The sequence below is a fragment of the Coenobita brevimanus genome, chromosome 43 (genome assembly GCF_032717465.1).
Source record: "Coenobita brevimanus isolate Jiangsu-jjx chromosome 43, ASM3271746v2, whole genome shotgun sequence".
NCBI lineage: Eukaryota > Metazoa > Arthropoda > Malacostraca > Decapoda > Coenobitidae > Coenobita > Coenobita brevimanus.
The window spans coordinates 32675241-32695832 of NC_136996.1; positions in this window are offsets into that span (position 1 = coordinate 32675241).

The window sequence follows — 20592 nt, forward strand, 5'->3', positions numbered from 1 at the left end:
TTTTGTATAATCCCCCTGTGTGTATGTATTACGGTGTGTGTGTCTCTTGTGAAGAGAGGTTTGTGTATGTATGTGAGGTGTGTATGTGTGTGGTGTGTATGTATGTGAGGAGTGTGTGTGGTGTGTTTGTATGTGTGGTGTTTATGTATGTGAGGAGTGTGTGTGTGGTGTTTATGTATGTGAGGAGTGTGTGTGTGGTGTGCATGTATGTGAGGAGTGTGTGTTTTGTGCTAATGTATGTGAGGAGTGAGTGTGTGTGTGTGTGCTTGCGCGCCCACTCCCCCTTTACAGGCAGCCACTACGTGACTGCCCACCTTACTACACCACACCCCTGACAGACCACTAAGTGGCTGCCAAACTGCCCCAATTAACCGGGAATCGAACCCGAGTCCAGTGGCAGGCCACTAAGGACACTGCCATGTTTTTGAAATATACCTCTAAGTGCCCGGGAATCGAACCCAGGTCATCCGCATTGGCAAGCCAACGCTCTTTCCACTCGGCCATCTTGGCCCCGCTAAGTTTGGGCCTGGAGCTTGTACTGTATTTTAGTTGTTTGGTATCGGTAATAAACAAGGGGAAACTCTGAAGTCTATTGTGCATATTAAGCCACCAGAATGGCTTTGATGAAAGTGCAAAAGGCATCGGTATTCGGATCTCCTTTGAAATTAAGACATACGTAAACAGAATAGCCATTAACTACACTGAAAATGGCTTGAACACAGGCAGGCTTCTTCATAAGTCCTGGATGTTCTGAAAACTTGACAGAAAACCTACCAAACGCCGGGGTAACTGGCAAATCTGTTCCATAGGTAGCATTGTAGACCAGTGGTTCCCAATCGGGGGTCTATGGAAGAATTTCAAGAGGTCCATAGATATTCTATATACTTTTTCATTTTTATTCTACTTGAAGACAGGCAGTCCAGTATAAAATTCAGACCATACAACTGAATTTCTCTTGTTTTCATAAACATGCAGTTTATGCAGCATTGCAATGCATGGCGTGTGACATATGAATGTATGTATTTGTTGCAGAAACAGATGTTATCAATTTTGCCAGGGTCAATTTTGTTTTAAGGGTCCACAGGTGAGAACGTGGTTGGAAAAAGGGGGGAAGGAGACAAAAAAAGGTTGGGAACTACTGCTGTAGACCTAAGTTATGAGGACTTTCTGTATATACTGGTTATACAAAACTTACTAAACAGGGGCAAGCTGGTAAATCTGTTCTATAGGTAGCAATGGAACTTTTAATGGTGTTTCTGCTTGACTATAGACCTAAGTTATGAGGACATTCTGTACACACTGGCAACAGAATAGCTTTAGAAATAGATCTTTGATAAAAACGTATGAACCTGATAGAGGATGGATAACTTGGGTATTGGTGTAAAGCACGGTATAAATAGTGCTGGTATGACGTAGTAGCTATGTAAGGCATAAATCTGAGGAATTACAGATAAACGATGACCTGGAAGCCTAGTCTACAGAAGCATCACCAGGTATCTCCCCTAAGCTGTATGAAATAGCCTGGAAGTAGCAAGAAACACTGCAGGTACTACGTGAAACTAGCATTGTGCAGGATTATAAAGTCCTGCCAAGATGAGGCTAGTAGGGCTACTCACTTAACATGACAGTAAATAGCCTCTGGGACTCATGCTGTCATAACTTTACAAATTATTAGAATTACCCATTATGCAAATTGTTGTACTTGTTAATAAAGCTTAAGTGATGGAAGCACTAGTTTTACTTTCCATACTGTACGTGGATTCTGATTATTCAAAGTTGAAATAAGGGTTTTGTATCCTTAGAGTTTATACCATATTCCATAGGGTCTCGAAAAATTCCCTAAGTTGAAATGTGGGGTTCATATCCATCTATTATTTACCCAAGTCCATATTATCTAAAAAATATGGTTGAACTGTAGGTTTTGCATCTCTAAATTTTATGCCATATTCCACAAATCTCTAAAACCATAAGTTGAATTGAGAGTTGTGCCGCTTTTTAAGTCCCATCTAGGTATTGTGTATTCTCTAGTAATTCACATTTTTTGTAACCATACCTTAAGAGGTCGAATAAACTTGATATACAACGTGTTCTTTTATTATCTTAAATTTACTTAGAAGTGTTCACATTTGCTATGCATATTTACTATCTATCTGTATACCGGGGCTGCTTCCCCCAAAGAAAGGGAGGTAGCTGAGATAGGACGACACACTCCCAATTTACTCATCCACTCAAACATTCATTCGCATTGTAGCCTCAAGGAGAGAAGGGACAGATCCTCACTGCACCACACCGCACGAGGGTCATCTATGCAGTGCAATCAGCGAAATCTGCAGCAGGACCCGACAACAGAGCTGGTTTACCCCTGCCACATCATAATGGACCCATCCCCCTACCCGCACCTGACCTGATCACACCAAATGCGGGGGAATGTCCCCTCATGGCTGCGTCACCATTTATTCATTCACAATAATTCCTATCACTCGCAGCCACTCTTCCTTGCTCAACAGACATCCCTCTCGCATCCTATGCTCTCTTCACACTGTCCATCCATCTTATTCGTGGTCTTCCTCTCATCCTTACAAATCTCGCATCCGATCCAGTTATCTTTTTCACCAATCGCTCGTCATCCATTCTCTCGATATGCTGAAACCATCACAACACCCTCTGCTCAACTCGATCAGCCATCTCCCGCACAACTCCAGTTTTCCTTTTCACTTCATTTCTCACCCGATCCATACATTTCACTCCACACGTACTCCTCAGACACATCCCCATTACATTCAAACTTCTCCTCTCTGCTATATCCATGTTCCATGTTTCAGCCCCATATAACGTAGGTGGTACCACAACACCCTCATACAGCCTTCTCTTTACATCCATTCCAAGCAAAAGACATCTAAACACTTTTTTCATTCCGCCCAGTACCTTTCCTATATCATTCATTCTAAACTTCACTTCTGCATCTATTCTTCCATCCACATCAGCATGTGACCCTAAATACTTAAAACATTACCTCCTCAAGCAACTCACCATTCAAAACCATATTCATCCTCCTACCATCTACCAACTTCGCACACTTCATCACTTTACTCTTATTCTCATTGACTTTCAATTTCCTCCGTTCACACACCCTTCCAAACTCCTCTACCAACTGTCTCAATCTCTTCTCTGAATCAGCCACCAGTGCAGTATTATCTGCAAACAGCACCTGCATCATATTCCACGCCCTACCATAAACATTCACCAGACTCAGACCTCCACCTAACACTCTTGCTTTCACCTCGCTTACAACACCATCCATATAAATATTAAAAAACCAAGGCGACATCACACATCCCTGCCGCAGCCCCAATCTCACTGGTAACCAATCACTCACAGTAATTCCCACTCTTACACACCCTCCACCATTTACATAAAAACTTTTCACTCCTTTTGGCAACTTACCATCAAGTCCATACAATCTCAAAACAGTTCACAAAGCCTCCCTATCGGTTCTATCATATGCTTTCTTTAAATCCATGATCGCCCAAAACACATCCTTACCTTTCGCTAAATACTTTTCACACACCTGTCTCACAGCAAACACCTGATTCATGCATCCCCTCCCTCTCCTAAAGCCACACTGCTCATCACCAATCACTCCCTCTGTACCCTCTCTAACTCTCTTAATTAACACTACCATACACCTTACCTACAACACTCAACAGACTTATACCCCTAAAGCTAGTACATTCATACTTATCACCCTTTATAAAACAGAACCACACAAACACATGCCCAGTCAACCAGCACCATACCTCTCACAAAACACACATTCAGCAATCTTACTAACCACTCAACAATAGTTGCTCCACCACCTTTCAGGCATTCCACAACACACCCATCCATTCCTGCAGCTTACCCTGTTTTCATCTCCTTTACTGCCTCCTGAACTTCCTCTACCGTGATCAAAACATCATCCAACTCTTCCAACACATTCATTCCTTGCACCCTTCCATCTGCCACAATCTCATCCTCTCTTTCCTCCTCTACATTTAACAGTCTTTCAAAATACTCCGCCCATCTCTTCCTTACTGCATCCCTCTCAGTTAACATCCTTCCATCCTCTGCTTTTACTCGCTCTTCCTTCCCAGACTCCCTTTCGCACCCGTTTCACCTCCTTCCAAAACGTTTCTTATTCTGCTGAAAATTGTCAGTCAACCGCCTACCCCACCCCTCATATGCTACCACTTTAGCATCACGCACAACCCTCCTCGCCCTATTCCTCTTTTCCTTATACACTCTTATATGACACCTCATCCTTTCTCTGCAGCCACACTTCACATGCACGTCTCTTCTCAGCCACAGCCATACTTACTTCCTCGTACCACCATTCACTTCCTCTTCTTACACCACCACCCACTCGTCTCATACCACACACCTCTTCCACATGCCCCACCCCACCACAGTACTCTAAAGTAACTGCCATTCCTCCTCCACACTGTCATTTTCCTAATCTTTTCCTGCTCCCCACTCATCTTTCAATTTCTCTTGATACTCTTATCATTTTCTCTCTTTAATCCAACTCACTCACTTTCAAAACCTCCTTGCCACACCTAAGTCTCACCCATCTCTTACCTACTCTCAACTTTCCCTTCACCAAGTAATGGTCAGACATACCTCCACCCTCCCCTCTTAAAACTCTCACACCCATCAATCTTCCTCTTACATTCCTGGACACAACCACAGAGTCCACCAACGCTCTATCAACAACCCTTCCACCCTCCTGTCTCACCCATGTATACTTATAATTCTCTTTCTTCTCAAACAAGGTATTTCCAATCACCATTTCTCGCTCAACACACATCCCTATCATTCGTCCCCCATTTTCATTTCCTCCAGGCACACCATGCATACCAACTACACCTTCAACTGCTACATTTCCTGCTCTAGCATTCACATCTCCCATCATTACAACACTCGCATTTGCTCCAAAACTCTGCAGACACTCATCATCATCATTCCAGAAAGACTCCCTCTCTTCTGCATCCCTTTCGCTACCAGGCCCATATGCACTTACAAATACCCACAAATTTCGTTTTCACCCACATTAGTCTCGATGACACCTCTTTCCATTCAATCACATATTGTTGCACTTCCGGGCTGACTAACAAGGCAACACCTTCTCTTGTCCTTCCTTTATCAACACCTGGCATCCTTCCATTCACACTTCCAGACTTAGACTCACCTTTCTCTTTTATCTTTGTTTCACTCAAAGCTAACACATCCAACTTTCTTCTCACAAACATTCTCCCAATGTCCTCCCTTTTAGCCTCAATCGTACTATATCCACGCACGTTCATAGACCCAATCTTCAGGGTACAGGAATAACTCAGTCCCCCATCCCTTTCTATTCCCTGTCTCATTGTTGGAACTAAATAAGCAGAGGAGAGGGTCCCAAGTCCCCTCACCCCTCCCCTTTTAGTCGCCTTTCAGGACACGCAGGGAATACGGTGGCAGGATCCTTCCTAACACAACCTGGCCGCACTGAGGTAGTACCACCCCATAGTGCGGCCAGATTGTCCCCTCCGCCACAAAGTACAATAATACCTATGACGGCAGCATGTTAAGCTACTCTGGCTGGAAGTGGTGTTATTATCAAAACCTACATAATTAATATATTGCAAAAAAAGTTCCAGGTATGTCAAAATATTTCAAGTATCAAAGATTATCAGTGAATTTAATGCAATAAGCTATCTCCATCTCCAGCTCACTTGCTGCCCCTACTCCTACCTACCCTGCTGTGCAATAGACTATCTCCATCTCCAGCCCACATGCATTCCTACTTCTTTCTACCCTGCCGTGCAATAGACTATCTGCACCTCCAGCCTATCTACCCTGCTGTGCAATAGACTACCTCCACCCCCAGCCAATCTACCCTGTTGTGCAATAGACTACCTCCACCTCCAGCCAATCTACCCTGCTGTGCAACAGACTACCTCCACCTCCAGCCAGTCTACCCTGTTGTGCAATAGACTACCTGCACCTCCAGACCATCTACCTTGCTGTGTAATAGGCTATCTGCAACTCCAGCCCATCTACCCTGCTGTGCAATAGACTACCTGCACCTCCGGCCCATCTACCCTGCTGTGCAATAGACTACCTCCACCTGCAGCCCATCTACCCTGTCGTGCAATAGACTACCTGCACCTGCAGCCCATCTACCCTGCTGTGCAATAGGCTATCTGCAACTCCAGCTCGCTTGCTATCCTACTCCCCTCTACCATGCTCACTGTAGAACTATACACACACACACACACACACAAATCACACCCGAAAGAAAGAATGGAAAGAAAAATACAACCTGTAACCTGTCCTCTCTGGTCTCTCAGCAGATTCCGATTCTGTCTCTCCTCTCTCCCTAGCATCAGTCTGTATCACCTGGGATATACAGCACTTAAGTCTCTCAGTGGTTCCAAGTCTCTCTCTCCTCTCTCCCTAGCATCAGTGTATCTATCGCCTGAGGAAACGGGGGAACATTAAAAGGTGCCTGAGGAGTGGATTCCCTACCAGAGTAACGGTATACAAGTGCCGCCATAACTTCCTCTGCCATCCCTAATAAATCATTTACAAACACACTACAGAGTCGTATTCTGTGTGGCTTTGGAGGCTTCATAACAACTATTCCTTTGCGATTTAGCCAACTCATTTCACTCAGATCTTCTTACTGATGCAAACTATCTGTATTAAAACTATAAACAGCCTGCTTGCATGTAAAAGAAAATAAATCGCAAAAGGAAAGGTGCTACCAAGCCTCCTTCGCCACTTCTGACCCAGACGCTGATGGCTTCTCTGGGGTGTCATCTTGTTCTCTTGTCATCCATGGTCGCCACCACGTCGTCTTCAGTTGTCATTTGTCATCCTAGGTTGCCATCTCTCCTGCTATTGTCGTCTCGTCATCCTTGGGTGCTATCTCGTCGTCTGCAGTCGTTTCGTTGGCATATTGCCATCCCGCTGTCTTGAGTTGTCTCGTCTTATGGGGTTGCTATCTTGTTGTCTTTGGTTGCCGTTCTTCTAAGACTGATGGATTGATACTCTGCAGTTGCCATTGGTTTCTGTGAAGGAAAATAGCAATTAGGAGGACCTTTTCTCTGTCTTATGTACTACACTACAAGCACTTGACATACCAAACACTGTACCCTACTACTGTATGTCACAGGGACTGACGCCAGCAAGGGTACGAGACCAGAAAAATTTGTCCCTGGTACCCTGTGGTGGACTTCAGGGTAAGTGTGGTATGGGCTCTGCCGGTGCAGTTTTGATGCCGGAATGGGTTGGGACTTAAATCTGCGCCAGATGGTACAGGGCCTTGTGGTTCCCAGACTGTGGCCTCTACCCAAGGGAGAGGGGCCGGAACCTGGGAGAAGAGCCCCAGGATGCTGCCTTATCATTTGGTGTACATTAGCGGGGCAGTTTGTGTCAAGGTACACTTGAAGGTGCCCCTGTAGCTGTTCTGGCAGGGCTCCCTGAGGCCACTACCACAGCCACTGGCCATGGCTGGCAGGCGATGGGTCCTTGACCCCCTAACTGGAACTGAGGCTGTGCGGGAGGGTGGGGCCTGTGGTACATCCCTTCCTTAAAGGCCCGTCCAGACGATCGAGCAATGCCCGCGGGCACAAGCGAGCAGTTTGCCTGTTGACGGGCTCACCGCTTGTGCCCGCGGGCAAATGTGTAAAGTCCCGTCCAGACGATCGAGCAATGCCCGCGGGCACAAGCGAGCAGTTTGCCTGTTGACGGGCTCACCGCTTGTGCCCGCGGGCAAATGTGTAAAGTCCCGTCCAGACGATCGAGCAATGCCCGCGGGCATTGCTCGATCGTCTGGACGGGCCTTAAATTGCCACGGGCAATTTACGCATTTGCCCGCGGGCACAAGCGGTGAGCCCGTCAACAGGCAAACTGCTCGCTTGTGCCCGCGGGCATTGCTCGATCGTCTGGACGGGCCTTAAATTGCCACGGGCAATTTACGCATTTGCCCGCGGGCACAAGCGGTGAGCCCGTCAACAGGCAAACTGCTCGCTTGTGCCCGCGGGCATTGCTCGATCGTCTGGACGGGACTTTACTTGCCGATCATGACTAAATCAAAGAGCACTATACATCACCGGGTGTGTTGAAGTGACACCTTCCTGTCGAGCGCCCAGTCATTTGGTCATCTTCCTTTTCTCTACCTCTTGTCTCCTTGTTTTTTCATCACTACCACTAACACTGCGTGACATCTGCAAAACAAGATCTATTAATATATAATTGATATTTAGACATGCTACAGTTCCAGGCTAAAATAATTCAGCTCATATTCCAAGAACATTATGAATGTCAAAGTTTACCTTACTCTACTTAGAACTGGAAGGGATATTACATAGCTTACATTATCCCGGAAGATAACAAGAACAAAGGTCTGTGTACTGGAAAGAGGAGTTTTTACCCTCTCACCCCATGAACATCTGTATCAGCCCAATCTTTTCAGCATCATTAGTTTTTATCAGTGTCACATGACTGGGTTTATTATTGACGAAAAATATATAAGGTATCAATTGTCCATCTTCTAGATTTTCGTCACTTTTGCAGTTTATTTCCTCTAGTTCAGTGGCAGAATAGTTTTGGCTACACATTTTCATAGCACTTCTTTGTGACTAGCGGATTGTAATCAGTAACAGTTCATGATCAGTTTCACTGCAGCATCAGACCTTCTCAAGAAAGTGATATCTAGAATTAACCCCTCCACATGCTGGTGAAGTACGAATGAAAAGGTGGATGGCATCATATTCTAACAATATAGTTACAGTTCCGCATTCAGGATAAGGGATGGTAGTAGTAGTAGTTGTTCCCTAGGCAGTCTGGCCGAACAGCCCCGAGTCCCTTAGGAAGGCCATAGCCGAGACAGGGCTTTCCCACAGAGCTCTCAATAAGCCTATGTTGTGTTGTTGGCGTAGGTGACTGTGTGCAATGCAGTCTTGCATAATGTGCTTAATAGTATGGGGTGCTGTGTTGCATCCTGGACAGGCGTCAGCGACGGAGTCATCCAGCCTCTTCTGGTAGCTTAAGAGGGCTGGATGGTGCCCACATCTCAGCCTGGCCAGGTGGACCTTGTCCTCACGAGGGAGATAGGATTCAGAAAGGTGGATGTCAGGAGGCCGTGCAATGCGTGCATGCAGCTGTGTGTTGTCTTTAAGTGACTGAATGGAGCGGCGAGTTATCTAAGTGTGAATATGCTTCTAGAAGCTGGTCTGAGATGGGCGAAGTGGGAGAGATGACAGTATTTGTGTATGGTATCGTGTGCTGGGTGTTGTTTTGATGTTTCTTGGTGTGGGTGGATGTGCTGCCATGTACTGTAGTGGATGTTGTGGGTTTGTGGAGGCTGCAGCAAGAAACTGGGTGCCTCTCATGTCTAGGTGATCCTTGACTTTGAGGACTTTGGTTTCTTGATGTAGATGGTCTGTGGGTGTAGTAGCTGTGCAGCCTGTGATTATTTTTAGGGCCTTGTTCTGTATGGTCTGTAGAGTGTTGTAGTGTGTTTTGGTGAGGTTAGAAACCCAGGCAGGGCTTGCATAATTCATCACTGAACGTATGTATTGTTTGTATACTGTGGTGGTGGTTTCTTTGTTGTGTCCAAATGTTGTATGGGCAAGTGACCTCAAAGCACTGAGTCTTGGTGTTATTTTATTTTTAATGTTTGTGACGTGTTGTTTAAATGACACTGATGTATTGTATGTTACACCAAGGATTTGTTTGTGTGTGTGTGTGTGTGTGTGTGTGTGTGTGTGTGTGTGTGTGTGTGTGTGATAGGGGAGTGTTGTTTATGGTGAGGTGTGGTATGTGACTGTGTTCTGCTGTCCAGTTTGTGAGAAGGGTCACTGTAGATTTGGCTGGAGCTATTTTGAGCCTGTTTGTGATGAACCATTCGTGTAGTGTGTTGAGGTAAGGTTGAATGATATGTGCAGCTGTGTTTGCGTTTTGGTGCGTACATGTGTTATATCATCTGCATAGGAAGCTGTGTGTATCTTTGGTGTGTGGGGTGTGGGTATGTCGTGCATGTATAGATTAAAGAGTGTAGGGGACAAAACAGATCCTGGGGGGACGCAGTTTGTGAAGTTTCTGATGTTAGAAGACAGACCGGCAAATGTTACGTGTGCACATCTGCCTGCTAAGAAGTTTGCCAGCCATCTTTTTGTGTTATTGTGCATGTTTGTGCTGAGTGTTTTGTTTGTGAGGTTGTGGCGGGGGATGGCATCAAAAGCTTTGCTAATGTCTAGTGTGATGAGGAGTGTTCTGTGTGGTGACCTAGCTGAATTCATGCCATCGAAAACTCTCTGTGTAAGGTCTGTAAGAAGGGTGTTTGTGGAGTGTAGTGGCCTAAAGCCATGTTGTGACTGGGCTAGGGGAATGTGAGGTGTGACTAGTTGTAGTACCAGTCGTTCAGTGACTTTAGAGGGGGTGCAGAGGAGCGTGATGGGGCGATGTGAGGAGGATACGTGGGGTCTTTGTTGGGTTTAGGGATAGTGATGATAATGCCCTGCTTCCAGATGTTGGGTATTATGTTGTGTAAGTAGCTGTAGTTTGATATGTTGGTGAGTGCTTGTATGCCTTGTGGTCCAAGGTGTTCAAGGTGAATGTTGCTTATGTTGGTTGGTCCACAGGCAGATGAGTGCTTGAGGTTGTTAATGATGTGCTTCGTCTGGTTGTAAGTGAAAGGTGCGTAGTCTGGGTCTGTGGGGAACTGTCTTTTACGTCGGATGATACGTCGGTCTTCGGGATGGGGGTTTAGATGGCTGACTTGTGAAAAGTGATTGATGAGAGTGTTTGCTTGCTGTTTGTTTGAGGGTATGGTGTCTGTTGTGATGGCAGCGTGTGATTGTGTGGTGTTGCTGTTGGAAAGTGTGATGCTGTTTAGTGTTTCATAGAGTTTGCTGATGTTTGTTTTGTGGTTAAGTGTTTGGAGATAATTTTTCCAGTTTAGTGTTTGCTGTTCTGATATTTTATTGTTTCTTTGAGTGTTGAGTTCTTGTATTTGTTGTACGGTGTCTTGTGTATGGGGTGTTGGGGAGTGTCGCAGTGTGTCCCGTTGTCTGATGAGGCCTTGAATTTCTGGTGTGAAGTTGGGGTTGTCTCTCTTTCTGTTGCCTCTAGGGATGTGTCTTTTGTCTGCGTTTTGTATAATTGTATTGAAAGTGTGCACAGCGGTGTTGATGTTTATGATGGGTGTACTGTTTAGTACAAAGGCCTCCCAGTTGGCTCTCTTATAATTAGTGTGTGTGTGTTTGTGGCCAGCTGGGGTGATTCTGGTTTTGGTAGTGATCATTATTGGGAGGTGATCAGAACCTAGGATTTTGACCACTCTCCATGATGTAGTGGGAGCGAGGTTTGGGGAGCAGAAGGTGATGTCTGGAGATGATGGGAGGAAGAGGGCTTGGTGTGGGATATGGGTATGTTGGTCTAGATTGTTCAGTATGAAAAGATGATCTATCTGGGATTGTAGTACCAGCCCTCTGTCTGTGTCAGGGTTGTTGACATGCCAGGCCGACGACTTGGCGTTGAAATCACCACTCAGGATGATGTTGGCTATGTTAGTGATGTGGTGTATCTGTGGAGAGTATTGTGTGGTACTGTGGGGGACGATTGGGGGGGAATGTATGTTTTAGCGATTGTTATGTGTGATTTGTTACCAGTGCGTGTTTTAACTGATTGTATTTCTGTTGTGGTGTCATGTGGGGGGAGAAGTGACTTCGTGTGTGCACTGGTATCTGCAAAGTTGATGGATTTGTGTACCAGGGTGATGCGTCCACCGCCACAGTCGTCGGCCCGGTCTTGTCAAATGGTGGTGAAGTTATGAAATGTCGGTGTTTTCTGTGCTCTGTGTAGTTTTGTTTCCTATAAGATGGCAATGTGTATGTTCTGTTGTTTGATGAATTGTGTGAGTTCTTGTTTTTTGGTGTTTATGCCATCTATATTTAACTGAAGGATGTTTATGTTGTGTGTGCGATGTGTGTTGGCTGCTGCAGCACGGGGGGGAGGTGGTGTGGGTGGAGGGGAAGGGGTAGGAGGAGGTTGTGATGGAGGTAAGGGTTGAGGTGGATTAGGATGGGTTGGAATGGGAGGAATTGGGGGACTGGATGGTATGGGAAGGATCGGTTGGTTTGGCTGTGGAGGTGTGAAGGATGTAGGAGTAGGATTGGTAGGGGGGTTGGTGGGTGGAGGGAGGGAGCATAAGGAGCAGGTCCAGGTGTTTGTGTAATGTTTTCTGGATGCACGTTTTGTGCAGGTTCTTGCAGGAATTGCACTGAACTGAACCCTGTGTCTGTCGGCTCGACGTGATAGGTTTTGAGCATGTTGGACATATGTATTTGTTGGTGGGTCCTGGATTGCTCTCAATGTCCCCGGCTGGAAGAAGTCGTCGAAAAATGACAGCCGGGGAGTAATTTCTCGGTGCAGAAAAAGCGGTGTTGTTGTGTGTGTTGTGTTGGGAGATGTAGTAGTTGCCCGGGCGACCGGAGCCACTCCCAGGTACTCGAGCCCCGTGAGGGGCCGGGGGGTTTGCGGTGGTAATTAATGTTACTGTGGACCCGTGTAGCAGTTTCATGTATAAGACTATCAGGTGAGCAGTATCAGCGAGTGACAACGTCATCATAAATATTATAACTTGGATGCAGGCGTTATCATCTTTAGTTGCGTTGCCACCACCTTACTGGCGTCCCATCCTCTGTCACGGTAATTGCTGAAGTGTCTGCCACTTCGGTGTTTAATCCTGAGTCAGGCCTTCGTCAGGTTGATGCTGGATTTTCCTCCTTCCTGCAAGTCATTAAAGTTTAAAATTCCATTTCTCTTTAGCCAGTAATACATAGTTTCCCAACATTATATTCGGATGGGATTGCAAATTTTCAGCATTATAATTACATTGTGAGCTAACGTTCAGTGCATCAGGCTGAAGAAGTTACCTTATCACCAGCAGTGACGTCTGCAGCTCATGTGTCAGTACAGAGGTCAGCATTAAAGCCTTCATGGGTCTGCGTCAGCTCCTCCCTGGGGCCCGAGTCAGCTCCCTGCAAATAGTAGGCTTAAATAATTATCAATAAAGAGTGGTAATGTACTGCACCATTTCCATATCTTATTTTCTTAGTAATGTATTGCTGAGACTGAACGTCCTAAGTCATCATTTTACTGTAATAGCATTAATAGCACTGTAATCAGTAAATCAGATGATTTACCTCATCGTCAGCAGTGAAGTCAGCTGGTCTTGGTGTCAGCCCAGTGTCACCCTCGCTGTCGGATCAGCGTCCAATCCTCCATCTCCCTGAAAGTCAGCAAAACAACTGTCTATAACCTACATCTTAATTATCCTGTACCATTGACATTATTTCCCCAAAATTACATCTATTTAAAATTTGATCTCTTGCACTGCCATTTCTGTATGTCAGTGATTTAATGTTCATCATATTAAATATTCACTCTGTCATCAGCAGCGACGTCAACAGCACAGATGGAGTCGCCGCTCTCCTTCAACATCCAGTCCTCCATCTGGCCTCCCTCAGGTCGTCATTCGGTCGCCATCGGGTCCGTCAGGTCTCCGTCAGCTCAGCGTCCACTCCTCCGTCCCTGTACGAGTAAGTCATTTAGCTTTTATATGTAATTTCAGAGTACCTTTAACGTTTATATTTAATTATAGGTTAGGCTGCTATTAATCATCTCAGAACGATTACGTGATTTATTCTCTATTTTCGGTTTCATTCTGCTTAGAAAGGATTTTCTAAACTGGAGAAGTTACAAATAGCCTTCATTAATCCTTTCATAACCGAATAAAATAGACTGATAGTGGCAAGAAGATGCCATAAAATACGTAATCGGATTTAAGGGATTAAGAAAAACCTATTAGGTACAGTTGCAATCCAATTTGTGTTACAGTTTGTCATCGTTTCTAATGTTCCACTGCGTCTGTTTCACAAACAGGGTATGTCAATTTTCCTAACAAGTAGGTATCTGTGGACATGGAATCAATGAAACCTCTCAGCTTAGGAAGGTAGGGCAGCAGAAGGTAGTAGGTGATTCCATTTTGATGAACATACTGTTGGTCATCGTGTATCTTGCTTTATTGCCACAGTCCCTTAAGAATGGTCAGATTATGTTAAAGTAGTTCCTTCACCTGGCCATTTTAGTAGGTTAGGAATGAGACTAAATTCGAGATATTACCTTTCTTAATCCTTTCGCAAATTGTCTGGTGGAAGGAAGACGATACTGAGACCATCTTATTGAAAGGGTTATGTCGTCTACTCACTTCCTTAGCAATATAAAGTTGTGTCCATCAGCACAGTGCCATTCTGCTCCATACCTTCCTCTAACATTCACTTGACACTCCGGATCGAACTTTCTCACCTTCATTATGCCATCTCTCTCTACAGTATTAGAGCAACACAAAAATGAATCCATAACTTGCATTCTCTAAACTTGTAAACCATAATAGTGACCTACCCCTGTGCATCCTTGCCCCATACAGCATCGTTGCCCCTCACAGCACCCTCGCTCCACACAGCATCCTCGCCCCGCACAGCATCCTCGTCCCATACAACATCGTCACTGTTCTCGCTCCAGCCTCCGTTGTCTCTACCTTCCCTCCCACACACATTCCCTTAACTATTTACACGGCAGAATCATCCTAATCAAACAGTTATTTAAATATTTTCTCCGTTTCTCCAGGCTGCGTGTGGAGTCCCGTGTGGCCGATGATCCCGCTGGAAAACGACACAACCCGACCAGAGAACCGACTTATCCACCGACCAACCAACCAACCACCTGACTAACCAACAACCAGCATATAAGTAAGCTAACGTACCCTACCAGCCTTCTCTTTTCTACATACCCACTGCCACTTAAATATTCCTGGACACCTAAGCATTTCTGGTTCCCTGCATCTCCCCACACCCACCCATCCTTACACCTGCACTGCCACACCAACACCCATCCCCCTTCCCACACCCTATATTAACACCGACTGTAGTATCACCAGCAACGAACGAGAAAAAAAAGGATTAGTGCGTTCATAAAAGATATAATGGAAATTTTCGGTGCCTTAACTTCGTTAAATCGTAGCTTCAAGATCTGTCATAGGAACAGATTTACTTAAAAAAATTTATTACGTTAAATTAATGTGTTAGTTTCATACTAATTCATTATTTATAACTTAAAATAAAAACAAAAGTTGGAATATTTGAACCGCTTTCTTTTGAACCGACATTTAAAAATACTGCAATTCAAGTCGTACTTGAAATAAATGTGTGAACTTATCAGCGCTGACTATAGTTGAGACATACAAGGCAGGTAGGCGAGATATGGATGGCTTCTGTCTCACGCATCCGGTGGTGTCAGTTCCAGATTTGGTCCTTAAACATGTGTAAGGCGATATGATTCTTGGGTGGCGAGGCCCAAGTTCCCATCACACCATTCTCCTCACGCCTGGAAGCATGGAAGAGCGACAAACGGGCATTCTGGGTGGAGGAGAAAAATAGGTAGTGGGAGTATGGGAAGAAGAGAAGGGTGGAGAAAAGAGAGGAAAGGAGAGAAGGAAACAAAGTAAACAAGGGAAGGAAGGAGGTGATTGAAAATGAAAAAAAGTTAAGGAGAAAGGGGAATGGAACAAAAAAGAAGAAAGGGCAGGGAGATAGGGGATAAAGAAAGGAGAAGAGAGGAGTGGTAGTAGAGAATGAAAAGGGACGGAGATGAAAATGAGGGAAGATGTGTAAATTGGAGCGAGGGAGAGAGCGAGGGAGAGGAGGGTTTGAGAAGGAAGAACAGGAGAATAAAGAGGAAAAAAGAGTTGAGGTGCGAGTACTCAGGGTGGTGAAGCTGCAGTCGTATTCAAGGTCTAACAGCAAGTTGTGTTAGAATCAGTTAGTATTAAGCTGGATTAGGATATTAAAAGCAGTGTTCACTAACCCCTCTAGCACCACGATTTCATTTGAGTAGAGATCCGTCGAGTTAAAAAATGGGGGAGGGAGGGAGGGCTGTAGCGTACGGAAAATCCTTAACTCTGAGGCTCCTATGACTCGGTTGAATGAAATTTGACGGAAGAAGAAATATGTACTGAGGTCGTAAACTATAATAAAATCGCAGGACGGAAGCGGTGTCAATGTTCAGGCTTAGGAGGGCATAGTTCTGTTATTCGCTGTCTTAATGATAAAAAAATGCTATAAATATATGAAGATGTACTTTATCTAGGTTATTCAGTCTATACCCAGACTTTCTTGGCATCGTAATGAAGGGATTAAAGAAGTTTGCATCTAACCCCTCCACGTGGAAAATCAAAATCGTTTAAAGGTGGCAAGCATAAAGAAAAAAAAAAACGCCATCCGAGTGAAGAGAATGCTGTTTAGTTCTCAAGCGTAAGAAAAGAGTTTCAGGTATTTTGATTTACGAAGTGTAACAATAGGCATTTGTCAACGTTCTATTTCCCGTTACTTAGCTCCATGGAATCGTCTGAGTTTACCTGGAAGAAAATACTATAGTTGTCGCGACCGTGACAGCTTTAATATTAAATGTATTGGACCGTGAAATGTTTTAGTGTTGACACAGGCTTGACTAAAGATAAAAATGTATTAACTGGAATTAAATACAAAAGACATGACCAGGGAGAACTAAAATGTTTTGGTCTTTGCCTTGTTTTAATGTTCATTTTTTCAATGTCATTTACGACAGGTCTGATTTTATTCAAACCCCCTGAAGGCATTTTTTTTTTCTTGCTCAGTTTACGAGATACTGTGTTGGAAATGAAGAAACAGATGCAGCGTTAGTTAATTCATTCTTTAGTACAGCTAAATAAAATCGTCGCATAAAATCTGGTTGCAGTTTGAAATGGGATGGGAGTGAAGGGGTTAAGTACTGAAAACAGTAGAAATGTTCAATAAACTGAAAGGCCATTGATAAAATAATTCATATCAAAATTATGTATTGTCTCAACACTATCCACACGTACTAGAATTTGTATAAGTACGGTAATTAGACATGATACACGCTTATGCAGTCTTATTTCATAACAAAGTCTGGGAACTATGAATTTGTGTTAAAACATAATACTTACAAATCTCGCAAAGTTAGGTTTAAAGTAGATATTAATACTTAGGAAATTGGAGAGTTCGGCATCGGCATTAGCCATGTGATTACACAACTATGAACCACCTGGCAAATAGTCAGCCGGCTATCATACCACCTGGCATATGTTACCATTATTCATGAAAATTAAGAATAAAATAACAAACCGAAATCACTTGCATTGAAATCTCAGTCGCGAATTTTAGTCATGGAAAATTTGTCACACAGTATAGACTTGCCTTTACCAGAGTACAAGAATAAAGAGGCAGTAAAAAAAAAAAAAAAAAAAAAAAAAAAAAAGTTGAATAAGTTCACCAGGCAAGTCTGCTTCGTCTAGCTGCTGGGGTGTTCATCAGGCACGTCTGCTTCGTCGAGCTGCTGGGGTCCAAATGAGTGTCCTTGTTCGCCTTCCTAACCTCATCGACTGCCCTGCCCACAGCGCCATCACCGGGCAAGAAGATCCACCTCCCGACCTCCGTCCCTTTTCTTTGAGTTTTAAAGGTATGCTGTGCTTTAATTATTACTCATTTACCATCATATAACTCTCATAGGTGGTATATATTAAGAAAGGCTCTTAGGATTCTTATATAATATAACGTTAACGAATTATCATATGCTGTTCACTAAGCTGCTTCATAAGGCCATTATACCCTGCTGAACGACCCGCATTCCTGAGTAAGTGGCGGTCATTTAAACTTATTTCTGCTGTTTTATTAACGTTTAGACTTGTAATTTTGCCACACCAATTACCTAATATCATGCTCTCTCCTCATAATCAGTAATATATGGCATAGTAACAGTTTTTACTTAATATATGTAGCTACGAGCCTCCATTCCAAGATTTGAAGCCTCGTTTGAAAATCCCAGCAGCTCATGAATGATTACGTCCTATTTATGCCCCATTATGACTTCTAATATTAATACCGGATTATGTCTAGGTACAACGACCTAGTATTGTGCCTATTATGTCAGTGGATACAGTATAACGTAAATGGGGAATTTCATTTGTTAATAATCTGGGGGCATATTTTGGTTCGCCTAGCACTGAGGAACTTTTTTTTTTTGTCATTTTATTCTACTGGCTAATGAATTTGCTATTTTTTAAATTTATTATTATTGAGTATATATATTCATAGTATTTAGAGAATTCCTTTATATATATTTATATATGATTATGAGTTTATAGGTGTTTTGTGAGGCTGTTCTGTGTAGGTACGGCAGTTTTGTTTGCATGTATTTGCTTGTTAAGTGGGAGATGTGTGTGTGTGTGTGTGTGTGTGTGTGTGTGTGTGTGTGTGTGTGTGTGTGTGTGTGTGTGTGTGTGTGTGTGTGTGTGTGTGTGTGTGTGTGTGTGTGTGTGTTTTACGGAGAGATAAAGTTGGTTGTGCGGACGTGTATTTGAGGTATTGTGTCCGTATGTATGTGTGTGTTTTATAGGTTACTGTCCGTATGTATGTGTGTATGTCTATGTATGTACGCGTGTCTATGCACGTGTGTGTTTGTATGCATGTGTGTAGGTATGTATGCATGTGTGTATGCAGGTATGTATGTGTATGTACTGTAGGTATGAATGTATGTATGGATGTGTGTGTACATATGTATGTATGGATGTGTGTATGTATGGATGGATGTGTGTATATATGTATGGATGTGTATGTATGTATGGATATATGTTTATGTATGTATGTATGGTTGGATGTGTGTGCATGTATGGATGTGTATGTGTATATGGATGTGTATGTATGTATGGATGTGTATGTATGTATGGATGTGTATGCATGTATGGGTGTGTGTGTAAACTCAACTGTGAAAGTGAGCGAAGACAGACCGCAAGAAGTGAACTTAGGAGCTGGTCGCTGCACGCCCTCTTCTCACCACGATCTGCCTTCGACTGATTACCTTGAGTCGGCCCAACTCCCAGCTCTCCCGGCCAGTGAGAGTAACAAGTACCCAGTATTCCTCCTTTAATCTGAGTATAAGCCGCCTCATTTCAACATATCTCTTGTACCTTTTGCGTTACACGGCATATTTGATGATTTTTGTAATAGCAAATTGCATCCACTTGTCTCCCCCAAAGTTACGATAACAAATAGATTTTAATGCAAAATCACATAGCCACGGCCCAAGCGAATGTGTGTAAAGATGATAAGTAAATAACCAACATAATTATTCTCTTTGTACAACAGGAATTTGGCCATACGAAGAATAGCTGTATTCTAATAATTCTTCCTGTGATTGTAATATTCTATGCATTTTAACTCTAAATAGCATTATAAACGACCATTCAGTGCAATACCCCCGCCTAAAATTTGTCTAAGGGCGAAAACTTTGACCTTTCCCTCTGACCTTGCCCTTTGCCCGATTGATTTTAAACTCGGATCACTTCATCCTTGTCTTACCCTCAGTCCTCCCACCAAGTTTGGTTAAAATCGGGTAAAAACTTTTTGCGTTGATCTTGCCCTGTAAGCTTCTCTTTTGACCTATTGTTCTCAAAATCATATAACTTCAATCTTAGCTCACCCGCAACAAACCCACCAAGTTTGGTCTAAATCGGATTTAAGGTGTTTGAGTTATACTGCTCACAAACAGACACATGCTGAGCAAAACTGTACACCCTAAGCTCCATACTGTGTGTAATAAAACGAAACTTCAAAGAGATATTGAACTCAGTGTCGTTTTTGGAAGTATATTCCATTATTCAGCATATAAATGTTTTTCTGGGGTATTTCAACTTTTAAAGCTTAGTTGAAAGGATGAATTAATCCTAATCACATGTTGCTATTGTGTTTATTGTAAAGATACATGTAATATGCAGAACAAATCACTAAGGAAAAGAACTAGGAGAATCCTCTGGTGGCCAAAGGGTTAATTCAAACTGTATGTAGCCCCTCCAGCTTGAAAAGTATGTCCAGAACTGATGGTATCTGACCAAGGCATTTATTTATACATATGGCTTTTGCTTCAGGTCATGGATAAATGTTTTCATCCTTTACAGTAGACAATATATTTTCAGGATGCCATTACCCCCTCGTCGTTAGAACTGTCTCAAGCCAAGATCTAAGAGGTCACCAAGAAGCCTCAAGATCAAGATGAAGACTTAGGTCCATTGTACTGCATGGACATCTACAGTGATATGAGGTCTTAAGACACAAGTAGGAACTACTTCAAATCACAATGAAAATAATTTCTCAAGGATTTTAAAACAATACATGCATTATGGATATTTATTTTAACAATATATATATTTGCAAACATACTGCAATATACAACAACAACAATGTCTAATCCCACTTTACCCCATACCAACAGAAGTACAAAGGCCTGGGCAAGGCTACCCAGTACTGACATTCAAGGCAGAGTGACCAGCCTCGGTCGACCCTGAGTGGCATTACACAAGCAAGAAACCTCATCCACACCTCAGCTGGGACTCATACAGGCTCCATACTGCTGAAACGCCTTAACTACTAAACCACCAGGCAACAACTG